General features: G+C 38.0%; 2 long non-coding RNA genes across 2 annotated transcripts; one reads left to right on the top strand and one right to left on the bottom strand.

Annotated features, from left to right (window-relative positions):
• Positions 1–228: 228 nt before the first annotated feature.
• On the bottom strand, positions 229–18,360 carry LOC138155657 (uncharacterized). Its single transcript, XR_011166923.1, has 4 exons — positions 18,291–18,360; positions 15,098–15,165; positions 3,661–3,804; positions 229–528 (listed from the first exon to the last, which is right to left on the bottom strand). It is a non-coding gene; the product is annotated as an uncharacterized lncRNA (long non-coding RNA).
• Positions 7,480–18,697, top strand: LOC138155656 (uncharacterized). The gene is made up of 2 exons (XR_011166922.1): positions 7,480–7,654; positions 18,239–18,697. It is a non-coding gene; the product is annotated as an uncharacterized lncRNA (long non-coding RNA).
• The last annotated feature ends 7,331 nt before the right edge of the window (positions 18,698–26,028 follow it).

Genomic DNA, 26,028 nt, shown 5'->3' with positions numbered 1-26,028 from the left:
TTTTCCATCAGGCAAATTCAGCATTTTAAAACATTCTTCTCCTCACTGGCTTTTTGGGTCTCTTTTGCCACTTGAGTTACTCTTTTTTTTTTTTGTTTTTGCTTTTTTGGGAAGGGGTGAATGCTGGGCAATTGGGGTTAAGTGACTAGCCCAAGGTCACATGGCTAGTAAGTATTAAGTGTCTGAGGCCAGATTTGAACTCAGGTTCTCCTGAATCCATCTCTAGTGCTCTATTTACTGCACCACCAAGCCGCCTCTGAGTTAGTCTATTTTTTAAGGTTTTTTTTTTTTTCCTTCAGTGTATTTTTGGGTCTTCTTTAACAGGCTTTTGACTCACTTTTCCTGATTTTCTTGCATCATTCTCATTTCTCTTCCCAATTTGTCCTCCACTTCTCTTACTTGATTTTCAAAATCCTTCTTGAGCTCCCCCATGGCCTGTAACCAGTTCATATTTTTCTTGGAGGCTTTTGATGCAGGATTTCCAACTTTGCTGTCTTCCTTCCTCTCCATACCTTGACCCTTTTTGTCCTGCAAAAAAGATTCTGTGGTCTGTTTGTGCTTCCTTGGCTTGCTCATATTGCCATTCAATTACTTGATGTTTGAGCTCTTTGCCATGGTAGAACTCTGCTTCTACCGTGTTTCCCCAATAATAAGACCTATCCCAAAAATAAGCCCTCCCCTTACTGTGTAAGATTCCTCTAAAATAAGCCCTCCCCTGAAAATAAGCCCTATTGAGATTGCTACTGTAGTGAAGGTGATCCCCTGTGCTACATGCTACATTACGGTACCCTCTGTATGCACCGTGCCCCCCTCCCCCCCGTGAAACGCACGCCGCGCTCTGAGCTGCATCCAATCAGAGCTGCAGCAGTGAGCGCGTCATCCTGTTCTTTATTGAATTCATTATTGAATAAAGGTACATTTTTTTTGTTCACATTTACCTGTTTATTAAAATTGCTGTCAATGTTCATTAAAATAAGCCCTCCCCTGAAAATAAGCCCTCTGGTGTTTTTCTGTCCAAAAAAATAATAAGACAGTGTCTTATTATCGGGGAAACATGGGAATGGAGAGAGCTTTGTCCCAAATCGCTGGGGTTTTTTCACCTACCAGAGCTATTAGTTAGGGGTCCTCTCTACAACTCCCATAAGCTCTGGCTCATTGGACACACACCCCAGGACAACCACTCAATACTGAGATCCAGATCCAAGCAGGTTAAAGCAAAAGCAATTACCCTTTGAATGGTTGCTTGGTGGCCCTACATCTGCAGACCAGGAGCTCCTGAGTCATCCATGCTGAGGCAGCTGCACAGCTTCCCATGCCTCAGCTGCTTCTCACCCCAAGGGCAGTGGTCAGGCTATGTTCTTCCATCACCCTCCTCTTCCAACAGAGTTCCACACTGACCTTTCATTTTGTCTTTGTCATTTATGGGTTGAGAAGTCTGGAAACTGCCACAGCTACTGGTGATTCACTCTCCTGAAGTCTGCTCTGGCCACTGCTGGTTGGGGCCACCCTGGGGCCAGAACCATGTGGCTCAGGTGGGAGTGTGATAGGCTCCCAGCTCGGTGCTATAGCCCCTTCCTGTCAGCCTGCCTCACTGCCTTCAGTGGCAGTTTTGTTTTTCTCTGTCACTTTGTGGGTTCTGTAAAGTTTTAGAGTAATTTTTTTACATGTATTTTAAGTTTTTGGAGTGGGAGCTCATGCCAAGTTTGGGTTTCTACTCTACCTTCTTGGCTCTGCCTATTCTGCCATCTTGGCTGTGCCCTAGCTTGTGGCTTTTAAGTTTAATATTAATTATTAACAGTTTCTTCATAACTTTGTCAATTCTAGGCAACCAAAAGAAAAGTAAATCAAGCCCTGATTTGATTTCTTCTCACACTGAAAATTTTTCAGCTCTTGTAAGCCAGTTCAAGCTGGCTCCAGTATACTCTGTATGGAATACAAAGCTTTTCAAAGTATAGGGACATATCAGATGAGATAAAAATCATTCAGCAACAGGATGAAATAGATGTTTGTCCCTGTTGCCCTATCTGCTTGTGGAGTTATTCTGATAATGACCATATAGCCTAATACTTTATAAGAGTAATTATTTCATACATCTATGTAATAGTTCAGAGAACCTTGAATATAAAGGAATTATAGAAGAATAGATAATTCCTCATTTCTACCTGGATCCCACAGGAAAAATGGAAGAATGAATGATGATGATAATAATAATAATAAAAGAATGTGAGAGAGATCTCATACACTCAGCTTGTTATTTGAAGCCTCACTATACTTTCCATACATTTGTGGAAGTTTTTTGGATGAGTGGTTGAGATAGTGGGTCCTTGAAGTCTCTTGCCCTGTGATATAGTGGAAAATATATTAGAATTGGAGTCAGGAGTGCTGTGATCATAGGAAATGCATTTCATTTCTTTGACTCTTACTTTTCCCTTCCATAAAATGTGGCAATAATACTTTATCCATCTAACCTTAAGGATTATCATGAGAGACATGCTTTGTAAACACTTTAAGCTTTGAATTTCCTCATGTGTCCAAGATGGTGATCTATATAGGATTTTAAAAATATTTGTTGTTGTTTGTGTAACAGACCCCAATTAGGGCGACAGAATTTATGTCAAACCTCAGCATCCTGTGACTTGAGATAGGTTAGAATGAGAAGTGAAGGTAGTAACCCAGCCTGGGTTAGGGAGGTGTTTTTGGTTTTGTATTTTTGTTCATTTCACTTTATTTTTAATTAGCTTAGTTTTCTAACTTCCAGTTAAGCACTGACCAAAACTTTTTCTGGGTTTCTAGCTGGTTCATTATGTCTCAGAAACAGATAATCCAAATTATTTTGGATTCTAAAAGATACACATGGACAAAGTGACTTGATTTTGAGGATTAATTAGATTGAAAACCAAGATGAACCTGTTTGGCTCTCTGTAGTTCAGTAAGGCAGCTGTATGGAGAAAGGGGAAACAGTCAGCCATGGAGGAGATACAGGAAACAGTCAGCCATGGAGATGATACAGGAAACAGCTGGGCATAGAGGTTCAGGAAAGAATCAATCATGGAGATGATACAGGAAATAGTCAGCCATAGAGATACAAGAAACAGTAGAACATTTTTCCCAGGATATCATAAACCCACCTTAAAACAAAGGGACATTCTAGGTTGCCTGTCATTTTGTTTTCAAATTTTTACAGTTTTCCTATTCTTGCCTTATAATTCCAATTCTAAACTTCATAATCCCTAACAGAAAGGCTAGGGAGTGAATGTATCTGATTTTACATGACCTAAAATCACAAGAAAGTCAGCAGAGGAATAGAGTCTAGAAACTGCTTCCTGTAACCACAATCCAAGGAATAGCATCACTCACTGACTAGGTTTTTGTATTCCCAGAAGAATTCCCAAGCTGTGGGAGTAGAATAGTGACAGATAGTAAAGCAATTAGTGGGCCTAGTAAACAAGGATCAGCCAGAAGCATAGACTGACTGCTATAGAGAAGCAGGACAAAAGCCAACAAGCAGTAATCAGAATATCAGATATGGGTGGAGGAAGCTCAGACAGACTGGGGGCAAAGAGATAGGTTTCTTGGAAATATGGATGATTCTGATGGTCTTATTAAATGTGAGATCAGACTGGTACATTCACTCCCCCTCCTATAACTGAAAAAACTTACTGGGATTCAGGTCCTGCATATATTCATTTATCTTTCCATTCATTCATCCATTCAGCTTGGAATTAATGGACACTTGTTGGGAAGGCCACTCCAGTACAGTGAAAAAGCAACAGGTTTCGAATGAGCAGACCCAGATTTATATATCTGTTAAATGGAAATTATAATGTTTGAGTTACATATTTCATAGGTTGTTGTAAAGATAAAATGATATTATATATGCAAAGTTCTTCAAATAATCTAGAAAGCAACATAAAATGACATTTTTAGACTGGAAAACACAGAGATTTAAAAGATGTGTAAGATACCTTATATGTAGGAATTTAGAATTGATGGTGGCTGTAAAACAGTTACAAAGAAAATTATTTTACAAGGCAATAGTGAAGACAATTTTGATACCCCTACTCAATTTAATCAGCATTTATTCAGTTCAATGTGATGTGATGTGTATTGGCAATTGTATTAGTGAATTAAACTGAGAAGGATTAAGTTTGAGTTAGTTACTTTCATTCATGCTGTTAGGATAAGAGTTATGATTAATTAATCTACCCTGTATTGATGATTATGTTAATTACATTTGATTTATCAGCTAGATTATTTAGGTCTGTTATAAAGATTGAATTGCTTTACTGCGCCTCCTCCATTCCCCATCCCAATCACCCACAACTCCAAGAGGTGTGCTTGAAGTAAGGTACATTTCTCCAAATGTACTTGAAATAAGGTTCATTTGCCTCTCCATTCCTCTGAATCACAACCCCTCCCCTCACTCCCTAGTGACCTTTCCTTCAGGAATCACAACTTCTTTGGATCCTAGGATTGTTGTTCAAAAATAGTATCTCATGACCTGTGATCAACCCTAAGATGTTGTTGACAGGGTCATATGACGTTTGGAAAGCTCATGATAAGATGGCCTGCAGTTGACGGCCTATAGTGGGCAATCTCTAGCTAATGACTTGTGGAAAGCCTGATGACTAAAGTTTGCTAACTGATGGACATTTCCTTTAGCCAACCACAAGATTTACCCACTTCTGGAACTGACCAAGAGCCAAATTATATTATCTTATTCTATTTTTGCTGCTTGCTCAGTGGCCATAAAAACAATTTTTCTTCAAGCAGAGGAGTTCTGGAATGTAAAACAACTACTGGGCTTCCTAATAATTAATTGATTATGCTTGAAGCTCTGTCTCAGTGACTATTGCAGCAGATTGAAATTTTGTGGCCCACACAATTTAAGTATAATTCAATAAGACTGTTTTGTTTGCTTGCTTGTTTTTGTTTCTTTTTGTATATATATAGTACTTACTTCTAGCTCAGGGATAAGGCAAGATTTCACGGAGGAGCTGGAACCTTAAGAATTGGTAGAATTTCAATGTGTGAAGATAATTGAAGAAAAGCAGTCCAGGTGGAATGAATGGCAAAAGGAATGAAAGGCATGGAGGCAGAAAAGATAAATACAGGTAATGGTAAGAAGACCAGTTTGACTGAATTCAGCATGGAAGTATAGCAGAAAGACAATATGAAATTGAGGCTAGAAAAAGAGACCCTGGATGCTACTTGAATGCTACCCAAGAAGTCTGAACTTTTTGGTAGACAAAGGGAAATCACTGAGGGTTTTTGAGGAGGAGAGTGATATAGTCAAAGTAGTAACAATGATGTATCAGATGCAACACAGGGTAGTAATTGGAGAAAGAGAGATAAGTTGAGAATAACAACAGTAAGCACTTACATAGTACTTTAAGAATCTTAAAAAAGCTACATATTTTATCTCACTTGATTCTATGATGACTGTGAAGAAGGTATGTTTATGGGATGAAGAAACTGAAGCTGAGAGATGCATAGGGCCACATAGGTGATAAGTGTTTGAGGCAGGATTTGAACTCAGGTCTTCTTGACTTCAAATTCAGCATTCTCTCCATGATGCCACCTAGTTGACTATCAGCTATTGTCATATGTAATGAGAGTCTCAATCTGAGAGAGGATAGTGGGAATGGAAAAGAGAAGCACATACAGCAATAATATCACTCTATAACCACAACTAAGCACAAATTATCTACAAGACCTTAGTACCATCAGCTGAGTGTTGAACTTAGACACATGCTCATTCAAGCATTAAACATTTATTAAGTGTATATCCTGTGACAAGCACTGTGTTAGGTGATAGGGATACAAAATGTAATAGCCCCTTCCTTCAATGGTTTTGCAGCTATTTTGGGGGGATTTGCATGCATAATTAAATAATAAAATATGAAAAGTAACTTTTTGGGGGGGAGGAAATTATAAACTCAAAAGTGGGTAATCAGGGGAGGCTTCTTTTAGAAGTTAGCACTTGAACTAAGCTTTCAAGGAAGTTTGTGGTTACACTCGGCAAGGGTAAGAAAGTAGTGCATTCCAGATGTTGGGATCAGCCTCTAAGGAAGTATAGATAGAGACAGATGATGGAGTATCATCCACAGGAAATTACGATAAGGTCAGTTAAGAGAGGAATCTGGAATCAGCCTGGAAAAACATATGGGACAAGATTGTAAAGGGCTTTAAATGTCAACTCAAGGCATTTGTATTTTAGTCTTCAGGAAAGAGGAAACCACTGGAATTCCTGGGGCAAAGGAGTGATGCAGTCAAGCATTTGCTTTAGTAATGTTGATTTGGCAGCTATGTGGAGGAAGATCTGTAGAGGAGAAAGACTAGAGTCTTAGAAAACAATAGAAGTTATGTGATCATGAAGAGGGCCTGCCCTCTGATCTGGGTTTTGTGAATAAAGAGAAAAGGATAGTTACCAGATATATTATACACATAGCTGGACTGGACTTGACAACTGATTGGATATGACACTCTTGGGAAAAACTCAGTTTAAGGATAGCTTGTGGTATAGTAGAATGAGTGTTGGCTGTGAAGTCAGAGGACCTTGGTTCAAATCCTGGTCCAATTCCTCAACTATTTATGTGACGTTATTCAAATCATTCAGTCTTTTTTGGCCTCAGTTTCCTGAGCTATGAAATGAGGAGCTAGTCTAAATGATCTTGTGACCTCAAACAAATGCCTGTATTACTTCTCTTTTCTTTAATTGAATTTATCAGATTCTTTACTGTTAGACTTTTATTTATAAAATAATGATGTAGCTGACATTTACCTATCATTTTTACTCCTGTTATCTCATTTTATCCCTTTAACAATCCTTTTAGGCAAGTAATGCAAATATTATATGAAAACTAAGGTTTGAAGAATTAAAGGAACTTGCCCAAGGTCACACAGCTAATTATTGGTAAAGTGAGGTCTTGAACCCAGGTCTTTCAAGATGCTCTTTCAAGAGCATCATGCTGACTCTTCTTTTGTCTATCAATTCAATTTTGATACCTTGGTGCCATCCTTTACCCTCACAGTAGCTAAGAAGGGGGAGTTGTCAGCCTAATTCCTTGTCTAGAGAGTAGGTAGGTAGATAAATGGTGATATAAGGTGGGCCAAAGCAGGGAAAAATACTGGGGAATTAGTGTAATGTTTACATAATCTCATATTATGGAATGCTTTAAAAACAATAACAAAAAGAAGTCTGAGCTACTGAAGTTAGATGTAAGACACAAACCCTTAGCTACAAGCAACTCTAGTTCATTGCTCAGATCCTATTTAGGGCAGTGAAGGTGATTGTCAGTCATCAAACCTCAGGGTCAGGGGTAAATGCTAGATTTCATCTGGCCCATTTTCTGCATTTTACAGAAGAAAGAGCTGTGGCCAAGGGAGGGGAAGTGATTCGCTCAAAGATACACAACAATGCCTAATAGAAGGCATGGTTTGCATCACATTCCTTTCTATACATAAAAGCCAGATGTGTCAGTTTCAAGAATGGGAGAATTTTTAGTTGCCAGGGCAACATATCTGAAGCAAACCAACTAGAATAGGGGAAGATCCCACACTCACATTCTTCCAGGCTGTACTTGCGTTGTGCAGTTCAAGCTCTTCCAATGAGTCTCTTGGTAACCCAAAGTGCTCTCCATGATATTCTAAGGTGGGTAATCTGATTTTAAAAGGATTCTTTCAATATACTTAACTTTGGACTTAAATGCATCAAATGTGATTTTTGCAAAAAAAATTTACTGGTTGCATTTTTATTGCTGCTCTGTGTAGTGAGACTACAGATGATATAAAAAAATTTCTTCTAAATTTTCTTCATCAATGATAATATACATGACCTTTAAAGACATGCCATGCTAAGTCAAACCCATGATGAATCTAGCATGTATTAATTTATTGATCAATTAAATTCCAGAAATAGCTCTTAAGTACATGACATGAGAAGTGCTCTACTATGACCTAGAATGTATGGAATGAGAATCACAGAATCAGGTACATAGGAGACATAATTAAATGTTTCTTGAATAATTTAATAAATGAATGAAAAGTCCTCAAGTCTTTATTCAGCAAGATTCCCTGCCAGATTAATTTTCTTTTTTTTCCCCTGTCTTTATATTGATGGGAGACAGCTCAATTTTTTCTACTCTTTTATTGTGAATTGAGTAATCATCAAAAATAATGTACACTAATATCCTACATTGATCCCTTATAGTGGCAAGAAGGTAGCTATTTGTAGTGGTAATTTGAAGACCCCTTTTTGTATTGGCAAGTAAGCAGGTACTTAGCACTTAGTAACTAATCAAACCTCTGTAAAAGAAACAGAAGGTATGAACCCCTGTTCCTGATGTAACAGGAAGGGGTTGGCTGAAATAGGAAGTAGCTAATGCTGTGTATATAAGAAAAGCCCCAGAGAGGCACAGTCAGAATTTCTTCTGACAAGAATCTGGTGGCAGAGCAGCTATAGAAGAGAGAATCGAGAACTGAGACAGAATTTCCTGAGAACTTGTGGTGGTGGCGCTTCTTCTGAACAGGAGCCAGGAGTCCAGGATCCCAGGAGCCAGGAGCCCAGAGCTCCCTCCCCCCTGTCTGGATAAGGTGATTCTGATTTTTTGAACGAGCTGCAGAAGACTGAGGAAGCATGACTAGGATGCAGGGACTTTGTTTGTGGCTTGGTTGAGCCTTGAATTCCCGGGAGCAGAAATTGTGAAGGATTTGAGATGGACTGGACCCTGTGAACTTCAGTGTAGAGCAGGACCAACCCAGAGAGCTGGACAAGGAACTGGGAGCTATCTTCCACTAAGCCCAGGTGACAGTCTGGTGAATCCAAGTAGAATCTGGGACCATGGAAGGGGATCCAGGGAATCTGAGGACCAGCCCCAAGTCAAGATGAAAAGACTACTCTGTGGGTACTGAGTAATGATGAAATTGTAGTTTACTAGTGATCTAGGGGTAGAGGGTTAGTGTATTTTCCAATGATTGTAATTTATTGTTGAATAAGTGACTGACTGAATTAATTTAGTGTGCCCCATGAGTGGAAGACTTTGGCTATTGTACTTTGAGATGATTGTTCTTTGATCTAAATATTGTGAACACTTTGGTGAAAACTATGTGGCCATTATAATGATAAGCTGTTGTGAATACTATATTGTGATTTTCTGTGACAAGTTATAATATTGTGAATGCTGTACCTTGATTTTCTGTGAATTTTTGCCTTGATTTGTTACGAAATAAATAGTGTTTGCTATACTGTGTAATCAGAACCTTAAAAGCTGTTCACAGTAGCATTCTTCTGGAAAGCTGCTTTTGCATGGCATTACAGTATTGTCTTTAAAAAAGCATATGCATAGATCTCTGTAAGATCCTGGAACAGCAGAGTTATTTGTTCTTTGAGTATGAGCCTAGCTAAATTCAGAGAAGCTCATCCTTAGGTTGGCTGTGGGACATACGTTTTTCAACCACAGAAATTTATAAATACCAGCTACAAAAGCAAAGACTCTTTGTGATGTGCATTGATGGAGGAAGTAACCAACAAAACCTTAGATCCTTCAAATACTGAAGAAGAATAATTTGATGTATGGGACCTTCCAGGAATCCTTTTATTACTGCATTTTTCCTATTATTTATTTAAAAAGTTAGTCATTAGTGGAGAGAGACAATCTCTACTCTAAATTCTCACCCAACAACTAGAGAATGAGACCATAGTCACTCCAATTCAAGTATTGCCCATTAATGAAATGGAAGAAACTCCATTGGTTACAGAGCCATGACTACTACACTCTAAGCCAGGCTTGACCAAAGGGCTCCAGCATCTAGACCAGTGGTTCTCAAAGGGTGTGCCTTGGAATATAAGTATGTCCCAAGGTTGGTTAGGTATATTGTGAATTATATGGATTTTACACTTATAATTACACATGTGGAGTCTCCCAGTTCTCTGATAGTGTGCCTCAATTCCTCATGGCAAAGAATAATATGGTGATATGAGCAAAACAAGTTTGAGAATCATTGATCTACTCAATCCCATCTCTCAACATGTAGCTAATTGTTGACTCTTGTTAGAGAATGGGGTTTGGCTGGAGCTCTAGGTTCTTCTTGGTTGTATGGTCAGGTTCAGGCCAGATGCTTCCCCACTCCCAACCCCAATTTCCTCCTTGTCTCTATTCATCTCAGATTTTTATCTCAATTATTTAAGGCCTTAGCTCTTTCCTCATTTTCTGACCCAATCTATTCCTTTGTCTTCATGGTAATTGTATCATGACTTATTTTAGACCCAGCTCTCTACTTTCCTAGGCTATAGTTTAAGATAAAAACTCAACCATAGCCCAACTTGCTCAGCCCCTCTTTATCCTTAGTCGCATTCTGGATGATTGCAGAGTAAGGGTTTTTTTTTTCCTTTCCCAATACATTCAGTCATGAGGACTTAAGGAAAATTATGTCAAAATGTGTTCACCCAGAGTAGTTTATCAGTATTGTATGTCAATTTCATGATGGCATGCTTGCCTGGGATCTGGATAATGGACAATGCTCTCGTGTTTTCCCAGTCATCAATGGAGTGAAATAAGGATATGTGTTTGCTCCCATGCTTTTTAGCCTGATGCTTCCAGTCATGTTCTCAAATATCTTTGATGAAGGTAAGCCCAGTATCAAAATCAACTTCTTCACTGATGGTAATTTCTTCAACTTGAAAAGGCTATAGCCTTTTAAGTCAAAACCAAAACAGAGGGAGTGTTGGTTTGTGATTTTTTTTGTAGATGATTGTGCACTCTATGCAGCCTCTGAAGCTGAGTTGTAACAAAGTATGGATTGATTCTCTGCTGCTTCTGCTAATTTTGGTCTAATAATTAACACCAAGAAAACACAGGTACTCCATCAGTTAGACCCACACCAACAATACACAGAACCATTGGTTACAACAGATGGAGAAGTTTTGAACACTATAGATAAGTTTGCTTACCTAGGGATGTACACACTGATAACCAAGTTGACACACACATTGCCAGAGCTACCTCAGTGTTCAGGAGGCTCTGAAGGAAAGTGTGGAAGAGAAGACATATTAGACTGAATAACAAATTGTAGGTCTACAGAGCCATTGTGCTGACCTCTTTGTTGTATGCCTGTGAAACCTGGACCATATACCAGCACCATGCCAGGAAATGGAATCACTTCCGTTGAATTGTCTTAGGAAGATTCTGAAGATCACTTGGCAGTATAACATACCAGATACTGAGATCCTTTCTCAAACTAAACTTCCAAGCATTCAAACTCTACTACAGAAAGCATAACTGTGATGAATTGGCCATGTTGTTCAGATGCTAAATGTACACTTCCCTAAAAGACTATTTTCTGTAGAGCTCACACAGGGCAAACATTCACATGGTGGTTAGAAGAAGCAATGTGTGCATACTCACAAGATCTCTCTGAGTTAAGAACTTTGGAATTGTGGGGCAGCTAGATGGCACAGTGAATAGAGCACTGACCCTGGAGTCAGGAGGACCTGAGTTCAAATCTGACACTTAACACTTACTAGCTGTGTGACCTTGGGCAAGTCACTTAACCCCAATCGGCCTGCCTCCCCCCCCCCCCCCCCCCAAAAAAAAGAACTTTGGAACTGATTGTGTAAAGTGGGAAACACTAACACAGGACCACCCAGTATGACATGCCCTAGTCAGAGGTGTACTCTACAAGCAAAACATAATAGAAGTAGCTCAAAAGAAATGTGAGATCCGCAAATTTAAAGAATCCACCCCAAATGTTCACATGGACTATTTGTGCCCGCCCTGTGGTAGGGCATTCTGAGCTTGTATTAGTCTGATTAACCACAGATGGACACATGATAAGTTGACTCAAATATAGTGATACCATTTTGGTTCTCTTCTAGAACAAAGGACAACAACCAATTCTAAATGGCCTTGAAGCATGACATAGCCAGAGAGTCCTACTCAGAAGATCTGAGCTCAGATTCTGCCTCAATCCTTTGTGTTTAGTCAGTCATTTCCCCTTGTCTAAGATTCAATTTCTCCCTTGTAAAATGAAGAAACTAGACTCTAATTCCTTGATTCCAACTTGCTGATGAAAATCTCTGAAATTAATTAGCCTGGTCCTTGGATGAGAGAGAAGCCCTTTATTTTGCCTATTTCACAAGTTCATAGATATAGAGGTGGAAGAGGCCTAAGTCACCATCTAGTCCATTATTTGCAATTTACATATGAGGAAAATGAGACTCAAAGAGATTAAGTGAATCCCCCATGATCACAAAGGTAGGGAATACCAGAGTCAAGATTTGAACCCAGGTCTTCCCAAACCACCATTATTTCTACTACATTACACTGCTTCTGATTCTGATGATGTATAGTGTAATTCTCTCTCTCTTTCCCCCTCTCTCTCTTTTGCATTTCAAAATGCAAGATAAAGCCAATTCAGGACCAGCAGGTTTCCCCATATTTCTGCTGATCCTGCATGCAAGGAGCAAACTCATGGTTCACAGCTTATAATTTCTGCCTGCTCGCCATCGTCTTTTTCTTTTTGGCAGCATTTATATTCACAATGTTTCATGCTTAGTGCTATATTGCCCCATATGGATGATTGGTTCCATTTCCTTTTCAAGTTATGTGAAGTTGGAATAGCTAATTTTGCATAGAGAGTATCATTGAAACCCTTTAGATAGTCTCTTTTCTCAACATATATTCTATCTCTTCAGCACAATTTAGTGCCTACTATGTGCAAGGGCCTGTAGTATGCGATTTGTGAGGTATAAAGATGGATCAGATGCAGTCATTGATGTCAAGAATCTTGGAGGAAATAGAGGAATATGACATATACACAGACAATGACAAATTAAAGATGGTGAGTTGTAAATACAATAAAAGATATATGCCCATAAAAACTGAAAAACATATTTAAGAGAAGTTTCCTTTACTAATGCTATCATTTAATGGCTTAGGGATTCTGGGCAAGCCATTTAACCTTCCTCAGGTTCTGTTTCCTCATCTATAAAATGACCATGAGAATGCTTGGACTACCTAACTCACAGTATGGTGATAAGGATAGTGCTATGTAAGTTTTAAACACTAGAAACTTGAGTCTTTTTATGAGCACAGAGGATGTAGATGCCTTTTCAGAATCAGAGGATAGAAGAAGGTTTCACCATGTAGAAGGCTTTTTGGAATCACAGTGCTGGAGTATACCACAGTGACCATTGCAGCACAGTGGAATTCATTACTAGATTTGGAGTCAGAGGACCTGACTTTAAATTTCAGCTCTAACTACTTACTCCTTGCACAACTCAATTAACTGCTTTGAATCTTGGAGGGTATTGGAATTGCTAAGGTACTTTCCAACTTTATTTCTATGATCCTATTATTTTTTCTATAGTAACCTGTACCTAGAAAAGGAATATAATTTATAGTGTCATTGATAAATGGTGTGAAAATGGCAACATCTGCAAAGTAGGTTAGCTAGTTATTGTTATTGTTTTTCTTAAAATATATTGAAGCCATTGTTGGGAGTTGATTAGCTCAGAGGACTCAGATGTTAACCATTGATGTAGCCACTCAGCGACCAAAATACAAAAAAAACAAAAACAAAACTCATGAGCAGGCAGGAGTGGCTTTTCTTTAGATTTAAGTGGTTTACCAGCAGGAACAACAGAGACAGGGGAAATAATCTCAGCTGAATCAATGCTGTATCCATTTTTGTGTCAAGTAAACCACCTCTTTAAAACCTGTCAAATGATCTATGTGTGTCTTTTTGCTTTGTTTCTAAGCCCAAGGCATCAGACTAACTTGAATCAAGTCCATCCTACAACAAATGGTCTTCCAGGCTTTCCATGAAGACCAGCAATTATAGGAAATATTCCCAGAAGCAGTCCTTTCCTATTCAACCTTTGGATGAATAGTTAGTAAGTTCTCCCAAACACTGAAATCAACTCTGCAAATTTAAAACACTGGCTACTTGTCTTAGTTTGTTCTTTGGTTCCAAAAAGACAAGGTCTAATCATCTATATGATGGAACTTCAAATACTCTAAGACTCTTATTCCTTCTTAGTGTTCTCTTTGCTAGGTTAAAAACACATAGTTCTGTGGCTGATCTTCTTATGGTTTGGTCTCCAATCCCCTCTAAAGTCAATCAGGGCAGTGCAGCTGTGAATGATTTTAAGAGTCTAATCGCATAGAATAATGAACTCTCTATCTATTCAGAACTAAACATTGTTCAATAAAATAAAGCATAACATTCACAACAACATAACATTACTAAGCTGGCCACATAGTCTTAAACAAACCATTTCATTCAGTACATCTTATAACATTCCTCAGAATCCTCACACAGCATATATTACTGCATCCCCAAAGTCAGGGAGTCCAAGAGTAGAATTTTTTAAGCATAACATGTCCTTAAGGGGTAGCAGAAATACAAACACCATCCACCCCTAGGTCACAGTAAGTTACAATCTCCTCAGTCAATACGAAGCATCCAGTAAAGTCCTCTTTCATTTTGACACAAGGTTGACTTCCATGTCCCATTGTTCTTCCTCTGTGGGCTGAGTGCTCACAGCTCTTGTCTAGATTCAAATGACTCTTGCCTGGATTCACACGTAGGCAGCTCTCTGCTTCTGCTCCTTGTCTCAGCTCACTGGGGCTGTGTAAAGCCACACATGAGCAGCTTTCCAGAGGACAGCTGCTATGAAAAGCTTTCAAAGTTCTGATTACATAGTATAGTGACCTCTCTATTTATTAAATAGCAAATCAGAGCAAAACATTCATAGAAAATCAAAATACAAAACTCACAATGTTACAACTTATCCCAAAAAATCAAAATACAGCATTCACCATGACATAATAACTCAACAACTTTTCACTAAAATGGCCACATAGTTTTCACCAAAGTTGTCACATAATTTTCACCAAAATACATTCATTTAGTCAATCACAAAATCCTTAATTCAATCACAAAGTACAAAAGTCAAAGTTCTCCACCCCTAGGTCACAGTAAATAATAATCTTCTCAGTCAGCACACAGTATCTAAGTAAAGTTTTCAGCTTGACTAGAGGCTGGCCCTCAGCTTCCATTGTTCCTCTTACATGGTTCCAGCTCCAGCTCTTACCTGGGTTCATAAGCAGGCAGCTCCCAGGTCCTTGTCCAGTTCTTAGTCCAGTTCCCATTCCAGGACTTCTGTAAACATACAACCAGAAAATAATCTTTCAGGGCTTCCAATAAGGTCCCATGGCCTCTGTACAAAGTATCACAAATAAACATCACCACAGACAGAGCAGAAAAACAGAGTGCTGGGATACCACAAGTTTTCTCCTTCTTAACTCTGCCACCATAGGAGTCCTCTTCTCAGTTCTGCTGTCTCTAGCCTAGGCCTCTATTTATATGTGGTCATTAGCTCCTTCCCTTCCTGTTGCAGGAGTTCATGAGTTCTAGGGTTCACAAGTTGTGGGTTTCACACATTCTGTTTCTTTTTTTGGAGGGCAATTGGAATTAAATGACTTGCCCCAAAGTCACACGGCTAGTAAATGTGTCAAGTATCTGAGGCCGGATTTGAACCCAGGTCCTCCTGACCAGTGCTATATTCAATGTGCCACTTAGCCACCCCAACACATGTTCTGTTTCTTAACAGACTTGATACAAGGCTCAAGAGAAATTTGAACTGAAACAAGGTGTTAATTCAATAGCTGAAACAAGGTGTGAACTACTTCTGTGCCTGCCATTACTCAAATATCTATCAGGTAACATACAGCAGGTATCATACTTTTAGAATTGGGCAGTAACTTAGAGATCTTCTAGTTAAGAGGTGTCAAACTCAGAACTTGTGAAACTCCTGAGTACAGCCAAACCCAGATTAAAATGTCATTGGGAAATGTTTAACAAAATTGATGAAAATACAATACAGCATAGTTAATATCAAATTTTGTTTTCTAAATCAGCATGCAGCCTGCAGGGATTCATTTCTATTTGAGTTTGATACAGCTGATCTAGTCCAATTGCCTCATTTTGTAGGGAGAGAGACAGAGAGAGAGAGAGAGAGACAGAGAGACAGAGAGAGACAGAAAGACAGAATTAATAACTTGAAATAACATGTATAGAAGTAATAAGTATCTTAGCTGGGATTTAAACTCTGGTTCTCTACTCCAAATCCAGTACTGTTTTCATGACATTGAGTTACACTGAAGAGAGGTAACCCAGAAGATAACAGGGAACTGGGTTCAGCAATAATCATGAATTACACCGAAGAGAGGTAACCCAGAAGATAACAGGGAACTAGGTTCAGCAATAATCATGAGAACAGAAAAACAACATAGCTCAAATGGAGATTAAGATGTCAAAATAACAAAAATAATAATCTTAATGATAATAATAGCAATAGTTCACATTTATATAGTACTTACTCTGTGCCAGATTCTATGCTAAGCACTTTATAATTACTATCTCCTTTGATCCTCACAACAACCCTGGAAAGTAGGTCCTATTATTATCACCATTTTACAGATAAGGAAACTGAGGCCGACAGAGACCAAGTGATTTACGCAAGGTCACACAGCTAGTAAGTGCTTGAGATTTGAACTCAAGTCATCCTGACTCTAGGCATAGCACTGTAACCATCATTCCATGTAGAGATATCCTATACAGCAGTGAGAAGCAGAAGTAGGAACACAATGTCCAAGAATGGGACCATAGAGCCTGATGACATTATAAAAAATCATTTACAGACCGTCAGCCCCAGCTATGGCCTTCAGATTTTTTTGTTTTTTTTTCCCTCTGAGGAGGTGTTGTCTAACCATCTTCTTCCATCTTTCCTTTGTGTAGTTCATTCTTTGAATTGAAGAATAATACCAAATTTCTAGCTATTAAAATTGATTTTTGATTTGACTCATGACTCTAGCCTGTTGTAACCATATTAGCTATCCCTACCAGCTTTACACCATCAACATGTTTGATAAGTGTACTATCTATATTATTTTCAGTTCATTGAGAAAAAAAATGACCCAGGCCTTCCTTCAACAATCAATAACAAGTTTGCGGTAATATTATGGGGAAAATATTTTGGGTGAACAAGATTGAAAAAACAAAGGCATAGAGAGACAAAACCAGTTGGAATGACTGGGAAAGAAAAAAAAATCCATTTTATCTGGAAGATGGAGGAATTAAAATATTGGCAATGGACTAGCAATGTTTGGACAGATTGTGGATGACCTTAAATGTCAGGTGAAAAACAACAACAAAACAAAAACACACCCTCCCCCTACATTGCATTTGACAGTAAGTGGGGATCCATTGAAGACTTTTAAACAAGGTAGTGAATTATTCGGTGCTATAATAGAAACAAGTATGGTCTTAGAGTTAGCAGACCTTAGTTCAGATCTCAGGTCAAATCCTTATTTGTAATATGATTATGAACAAGGCACTTAATCATTTTTACTTCATTTTAATTATCTGTAAAATGAATTGGTTGGACTAGATGATCAAACAATTTCCAGTTATAAATCCTATCCTATGAATACCATGATGCAGGTACATCATGATTAGTGAGAAAGAATCCTATAAAGTAGTTGCCTGTATTCAAATTCCTGCTATTCAAAGTTTTAATTATGTAAAATATGATAATTAGCTCTAACTCAATAGAAATCATTAGTGCCAATTCACATAATGAAATCTCTTTAAAGGACTTATTTTTTGCACTAATTGGGATCTACCTGTATTCCAGTAGATCTGTGGTTTCCTCAGTGTGGGTACTCCTTCCTTCCATCTTTGAATCAGGAATTCATCCACCTCCTATGCACTCAATGTCCATGTTCTTCCAAAGACAGTCTACTGAGGATCTGAAAAATGTGCTGGTGTTTCTTTTGACTTTTAAAACTTAGTGGGTTTCACTGGAGGCTTCTTGTCAATGTTGTCCCTAAATCTATCTCATCACTGGCCAATCACTTTTTATTTTTATACATTTCTTGGTGATATTCCTGATGCAAAAGTCATTGATGGAAATATGCTTTAGGCTACTGATGTATATTATGTTTCTCTCCATTGAACTTTGACTCACCTATAGCATTGATTCCTTGGATATTTGAAAATATACAGCATTTTTGGAAGAACACTTGTGTTGAAAACATGGTTCTATGTAATTGGGAATCAGCTTGTGATCATTAGAAGCATGGACAATTTCCCAAATTCAATCCCAGCTGCTTTCTTCCTCCTATTTAATTCCAAGCCCAACTCATTGCCCATCTGCTTGTCCTTGTTGCAGATAGACATACTGATCCAATAATTATCCAGGCAAGAGCTGGAGAACTACTCACCTGTGAATCCAGGCAAGAGCTGGGAGCAGCCAGTCCATGGAATAGGAGCCTTGGGGTTTGGAAGTCAACCTCGAGTTAAGATGAAAGAAGACTTTACTTGACCTGGGTACTCTGCATTGATGGATGATATTGTAACTTACTCTGACATAGGGGTGGATGGTGTATGTACTTTCTGCTACCCCTTAAGGATGAATGGAAACCAGCCTCTATTCAAGATGAAGGAAGACCTCAGTTAGGTACTCTGTATTTATTGAGGAAATTGTGACTTACTGAATGATAGGCTTTCTTTAAGACTGTGCAGCCACCTTCACAATAAGTTGTTATGTTATATTGTGAATGTTGTGCTAATTTAGTTTCTTGAATGTTTTGCTTTAGTTTATTGCTGAATAAATAGGGCATTCACTATACTATTAAATTAGATCCTTAAAATTATTCACAGCAACAGTCCTCAGGAGAGTTGCTCATGATTGACTTCACAGGGTAACACCATCTTCTCAGTCATCCAGGCTTGCAACTTAGGTTTGATCCCTGATTTCTCATTCTCTCTTACTTCCCATATCCAGTCGGTTGCAAATCCCTGTCTTTTCTACATTTATAACATCTATTGTATACACTACTCTCCTCTTATAGAAGACTCATCACTTCAAAATGGACTATTGAAATAAACCGTTGGTTGGACTACTGCCTTGTTTCTCCCCACTACTCCCACACTCAACTATCAAATTGAGGGAGGAAGAGAAAGGAGGAAATAAGGGAGGCAATAAACCTTTATATAGTGTCTACTATGTGCTAGAAACTGTGCTAAATTATTATCTAATTTGATCCTCATAATAACCCTGTGAGGTAGATGTTATTTTCCCCATTTTTACAGTTGAGGAAACTGAGACAAACAGAGGTTAAGTGACTTGCCCAGGCTCACACATTTGGCAAGTGTCTGAGATCAGATTTGAACTCATGTCTTTCTGAGTGCAGGCCCAGGGATCTAGTCACTGTGTGACCTAGCTACTTTGATCTTCCTCAATTGATCTTCCTAAAGCACAAATCTGATCTTGTAACTTTCCCTCCTCCAATAAACTCTAGTGGTTCCCTGTTACCTTCAGGATAAAATATAAAATCCTGTGTTTGGCATTCAAAGTCCTTCATAACCTGAATTCCTCCTATCTTTCTAGTCTTCTTACATAACACTCCACTGCCACTATGGACTCTATGATCCAGTCACCTTGGCCTCCTTGTTATTTCTGGCATGACACTCTATCTCCCAACTTTGGGCATTTTCACTGACTACCTCCCATAGCTGGAATACTGTCCCTCCTCATCTCTTCCTCTTAAATTCCCTGACTTCAAGTCACAGTTCAAATAAAAAAAAAAGTATTTCTTAACGCTTCTCAAGTCTAGAGCCTTTCCTCTGTGGATAATTTCTAATAATATATGTGCGTGTGCATGTGTGTGCATGTGTGTGTGTATCATATGTTTGTATATAGTTTGTGTTTTGTCTCCCTCATTGGACTGTGAGCTCCTTGAGAATTTTGTTGTCGTTGTTATTGTTTTTAAACCCCCCTTCGTATCTCCAGTGTTTAGTACAGTGACTGCAAAATAGTACATGCTTAATAAATGTTTAGTGATTGATTGACTGACTGAAAATTATAATTAACACCAATATTTTCTCACAAGACCTTTATTCATGGAATTAGATGCATGGTTTGGGAAGTGCAGTCTTTTGAATCATTGCCTAAATCATCCCATATTTATAGACATATTAGGTCCTCCAGCCTTAGATGGCCCATTCAAACAATTATGAGATCTTTCATTAAAGTATCAATTAATCAGCAAAAATACCATGGCCACCCACTGACTATAGACCTTTTGCTAGTGTTGTGGGACAGCCTAAGTTGTGTGAGATGATATTTCTGCTCTTCTAGAGTTCATAACCAGGGGTATACTGGTAAATGTTTAAGAAGCATTCTCCCTGCCCCATGACAATACCTTTTTAAGTTTATTCTGCATAATTAACATTTTCTTCATCATTTAATTAAGTCTAGACAGTCAGCCGAATAATAAAACAAGCCCCAATTTGCAGCATTTGCCTGTTTCCTAAATGTAAATGTTCACACATTATGAAGGGAAATGAGACAAAAATTTAACAATTGGCTCTCATGAGTGACATCAAGCTGGCTCTAGCATACCTCTGCTTATAATCATAGTTAAGGAGACAAGGAATAAATATGGGAAAAGACCAGCACCAATAATATGCAGTGATATCTAGCTGTGGCCAGAATAGAGCAAAATTAGAAACACCAAGAAAGCCCTGACTTTTGCACTATATTCTGTCTAATGTTAACAAACCAGAAGTCAACAGTTCAAGAAATGCCACAAGATACCCAGTGAATTTCCTAATGAATGGTATAGCTAATCAGGGTTTTGAACTCAGAGGAGTGACACTTGTCCCTGGAAGAATTAGGAAAGAGCTCCCAGAGGAGGTTCAGTTTGAGCTGAATACTGAAGGGTGAGAATTTCAAGTGGCCAAAGGAGGAAGGAAAGTCTCTAAGGCTAGGGAAATGGCATGATATAGGTGTCCTCTACCACATGATGTGCCCTAGGTGAGAAAGTTGACCATCCTTCTGGCCCAAATCAGTCTCAAGTAGTTATGGGCATGAAGTAGGAGTTTGCTTACCGCATCATAAAGACTAAGGCATAAGACTTATTGATATGAAACCTTGGCATTTAAAATTAAATAATTTCCTCAGTAACATGAGGTAGCCTTTTCCATTTAGCCAAAAGAGAGTACATTCAGCAGGTACCAATTGCCCCTCAGGAGCATTCAGCCATAGGTCTACATGTGAAGTCACAAGGCAATAGGATGGTCTCCATAAAGGGATTAGAGGAGGGAGTTTCCTGAGTTCAGTAGCCTTGGGCATCATGTTATTCATTTCCTGACTGCCTGAGTCACGCTTCAGCTTTTAGACATTGAACTAGTCATGTCTCCTCACTCAGCCTAATGAGTCACAGCTGTTATTGCAGATAACAACAGACTAAGCAGCAAGGTGAGAAAGCACAAGGCATATTAGGAAGATTGTTTGTCTGTAAAAGGGGAGGGGAGCTTATCGTTGTGGGTTTACCATCTTCCTACCCAATATCCTAATTATTTGTGTGCATGTCATTCCCTGTACTAGATTATAAATGACTTGAGAGGAAGCATTGTATCTTTGTTCAGTACCATGCCTTGTGCATACTAGACACAATGAATAGTAATGAATTGAAATGATTATTAAGATCATAGGTTTATAACTGAAAGAGAAAAAAAAACAATCAATAAGCATTAATTGTTTGTGATTCTTTGTCAGCAGTGTTAGGCACTGATGACTCAAGAACAAAAATGAGACATTGGATAAGAAATAAAGTATAAAATAGGTACAAAGTAACCAGGAGCAGGGGATATTAGCAGCTGAGGGGTAGCAAGAAAGACCTCCTGTAAGAGATGACATTTGAACTGAGCTTCCAAGGAAATGAGGAATTCTAAGAAGCTGAGGTGTGGAGGGAGGGATTCACCCTGATTCTCAGATTCTATCTCTATAAGAGAGCTGGGCTAGGTGAGCTCTCAGGTTCTTTCCTACTATAAATCCTCTGACCTATAAATTGAAGAACTCAGGGCCAGATAAGAAGCTGGAATAGGCAGGATTTTGAGCAACCTTAAGGTGTGATGAATTACCAAGTGGGAGTTAAATAAGGATGTGCCACCAATATAAAAAAGCAGGATGGAGGAGCTCTGAAGACCATCTTTATTGTTCATATTTTTCCCCCACAGAGGGAATTTGATATTTGAGAGAGGAAAGAGGAAAGCAGAGATGCTTTCAAAATTATTTGTGAGATGTCAAAGAATAGAGCAGTCCAATTTGCTAATCTTTTCAAATCAGTACTTACACTGGTGAGTCCCGACGTTACTGGAGGGAGGCATTTATGAACTACAAAACTGATTCTTTTAAAAAAAAATCACTAGTTATAGAGAAATGATGTGCTTGGCTCAAAGACAGATTTCTTTCTTTCACTAATTCAACCTATTAAGTATAATCTGTACCTGCAAAGAGGCAAGAAAAGTCCTGACAATTTTTGGCTTACAAGGCTATATTTTCTTTCAAGAAAACAGTGGGATTGTTCAAAAGTCAGTCATACTGTTTCTTGTTTGTAGGACAGTATGGGGAAGATCAAAGAGATTGTTTGGAAGTGTAAGGATAATATGTATTATGTATGTATGTGTATATACACATATGCATATAGGCATATACACACATATGTTTATGCACACATGTGTGTGCACATGATAGAATGTTGCCCACAGGAAAAGCAGGGATCCATGAGAGCAAACCCTATTTCCAAATAAAGAAGTTTGATGAAATTTCTTTATTGTTATTTTCCCACAATGGATGTGGTTTCCTTCAATAAGTACATTCATTCACCAAATATTTGTTAAGCATGCATTATATACTAGCCATTGTACAAATAGAACAGGATACTATGAGTATTGCAAGGAAGGTGCTTAATGACAAAAAATTCAAATATAGGAGCTTCTATTGTTATTTTTATGCCTACAGCATGGCTAATTTTGGCTCATAAAACCCTATTTATTTGCATTATCCATAAGTGGAATCGTCTGCCTGTGAGGTAGTGTTTTTTTCTCCTTAGATGGCTATTTGTCAGGTATGTCCTAGTAGGGATTCATCTTTAACTATGGGTTGGACTAGATGACTTCCACTGTTTTTTTCTACATATGGAATTCTGTGATTCTTATCATTATAGATTCTCATAACAGTTTTGTGAGGAAGGTAGGGTAATAATAACCGATGTCCGGTTTAAAAATGAGAAAACAGATCAAGAGGAGTGATGGTATTTGCCTAAGGGGCAACCTGGATCTCGACCACTAGGAGGAACTTTTAAAATTTAATATCAATATAATTTCTGCAAAAGGAGAGATACTGTGCAAGCATTAATTGTATTTTAAAGAACACGGTTTTCTATACAAGAGGATACATTGGTTTAACAGATAGAGGAAGACTGCTTCGGGGCAGGAACATCTAAGGATAGGTCATACCTGCAGCAGACACATACTAGTTGTGCGACTCAGAGACAGTCATTTACACTCTCATTCTCACACTACCCTCCAAGACTAACAGTTGCAGAATACTTGCTGGTATGACAGGTCCACATTAATTTTTTTTTTCTATGACATGGCCATAGGGAAAACATGGATAAGAAATGGGACTTCTCCAGGTTATGGGGTGTGATTGAGGCAATGCGGCTAAGGAAATAGAGTACTGGACTTGGAGGCTCCTAGGTTCTAATGTTTCCTCAGACTCTTAGAAATTGTGTAACTTACAAGTGACAGCTTCTCTTAGCCTGTTTCTTTATCTACACATTGAGAATAATGATACCATTGACCTTATGGGTTCATTGTGGGTATACAATGCATCCAGGTATGTAAAACATGTTGCATACCTTAATGCATCATATAGAGGTAAACTATTTTTTTTTATTATTTGAATGAGTTACTCATTGAATTTCTTGATTAGTATGTTTATTTTGTTCTTGTTCAGTCCCGTGTGACTCTGAGTCATTTGTGCTTTTCTTGACAAAAATACCAGAGTGGTTTGTCTTGCCTTCTCCAGCTCTTTTTGCTGATAAAGAACTTGGGCAAACAAGGTTAAGTGGCTTGCCCAGGCTTACACAGGTAGTTAAGTATCTGAGACTAGATTTGATCTCATAAAAACTAGTTTGTGTACTTCCAAACCCACGGCTATATTCATTGTGCAATGCAGCTGCCCAGGTGGTGCCATGGGTAGAGTACCAAGCCTGAAGAAAGGAAGACTCATCTTCCTGAGTTCAAATCTGGCCTCAGAAATTTACTATCTCTGTGACCCTGGACAAGTCACTAAATACTGTTTGCCTCAGTTTTCTTATCTATAAAATGAACTGGAGAAAGAAATGGCAAACCACTACATTGTCTTTGCCAAGAAAACATCGGAAACGGTCATGAAAAGTTGAACACAACTAAACAACAATGACAAAAAATATTAATTTTGGAGATATGAATATGAATAATGAGGTGGGCTCAGAAATACTTATTTGCTTCTTTCCATAATGCTTTGGGTTGCCTACTATCTATGGTTGTCTTGTTGGCTCTATATGTATACAGGTATATGTGTGTGTGCATGTATATATATATCATATGCATGTATATACATATATATGTGCACAATATTTATGTGTATACATATATCTCTAAACATGCATATAATTTATAAACAGGCTATGTAATATACTATAAATATATTAACACACATATGTGTTACTTGATTATAGGTATATGTGTGTATGCAAACATATGCATATATGTATATTATACAGTAACATGCCTGCCAACTTGGCTTTGTGTGTGAGTATATACACACATATGTATATGTAGTATATGCATTTATATATACACTCATATTCTATATAGTGATCTAGCCATACAGCATGTTACATATAATTTGTATGATACATACCACATATGTATATACATAAATAAAGTTTGTATATAAAACTTGGTTATAGAAAATACAATTAAACGGTTTGAAAATAGAAGGAATAGTCTCAAAAAGTAAGCTCAGCTTCATCAAAAACAGGCAGATAACATTCACTTAATAAGGACTCACTATATGGCAAACACTTTGTTAACCATGGGAATAATAAATAAATATAAGCCAAACTATAACTAACATTATGTATGTGTGTATCTCTTATCATATCTATATAATAGATACACATAAACATATGTGTACAATATACACACCTTTGCAGTCATACATCCACCAATTTAGATACCACAAATAGTAGCCACAGCGAAGGAAGTATAGCAGTTGAATTGTTCAGGAGTTCACATCAAAGCCCCAAAAAAGAGCTGGTAGAAAAACATGCTGCCTTAAATTTGTATCCACAAATACATAGAGTTTTAAAAGATAGGTATAGAAGATGAAACAAAGTCAGGTCAAAGGAGGTAAAGATAAGTAAATGCCTTTTAAGTATAGTGTGAAGAGTGATAAAGTCCAGAATGAGCTGAGAGTGATAAGGAATGCTAAGGATGACAAAAGACTTTTTAAAAAAATGATATATTTGGGCAAAAGAGTGGGGGATGGGGAATCCAAAAGGACAGAATCACTACTTGGGTTGGAAAATGGAGTGCAGGTAACACTTTACAATTTTAATTTTGTTTTGCTCCAGTTTCTTTGCCTAGGAAAATGACCTTTGGATGAGAAGAATGAGAAGAGTGGTTTAGAGGGATCTGATACCTAGTACAAATAAGGAGATACTCAGAGAGCATCAAGATATCCCTGAAAAATTCAGATAAACTGACCCAGATGAACCATCTCTTCTATTAATGAAAGAACCAACTGTTAGAATTGTAGAAATATTGTCCATAATATGTGAAAGAATATGGTGAATGAACACAGTATCAATACATTGAGTAGAGAGGGTAAATACTGTTTCAGTTTTCAAAAAGAGGAAGAGAATAGAATTTGTAACATTAGAAATGGAAAACAATATGAAATTGCACAGTATATTGAATTGTAAATGAAATTAACTAATTCTTGGGAAACAAATGTTGAATAAATATTTAGGAAAAGGAAGCAACAGTCTCAAAGAGTAAGCAAAGCTTCATCAAGAACAGGGAGGCAGGCAACATGCATTTATTTTTTTTTTAGTTATT

Source organism: Petaurus breviceps, unplaced genomic scaffold (assembly GCF_028583685.1).
Source record: "Petaurus breviceps papuanus isolate PSGF00001 unplaced genomic scaffold, PetGlider_PUasm1.0 98, whole genome shotgun sequence".
NCBI lineage: Eukaryota > Metazoa > Chordata > Mammalia > Diprotodontia > Petauridae > Petaurus > Petaurus breviceps.
This window is presented reverse-complemented; position numbering and strand designations above follow the sequence as displayed.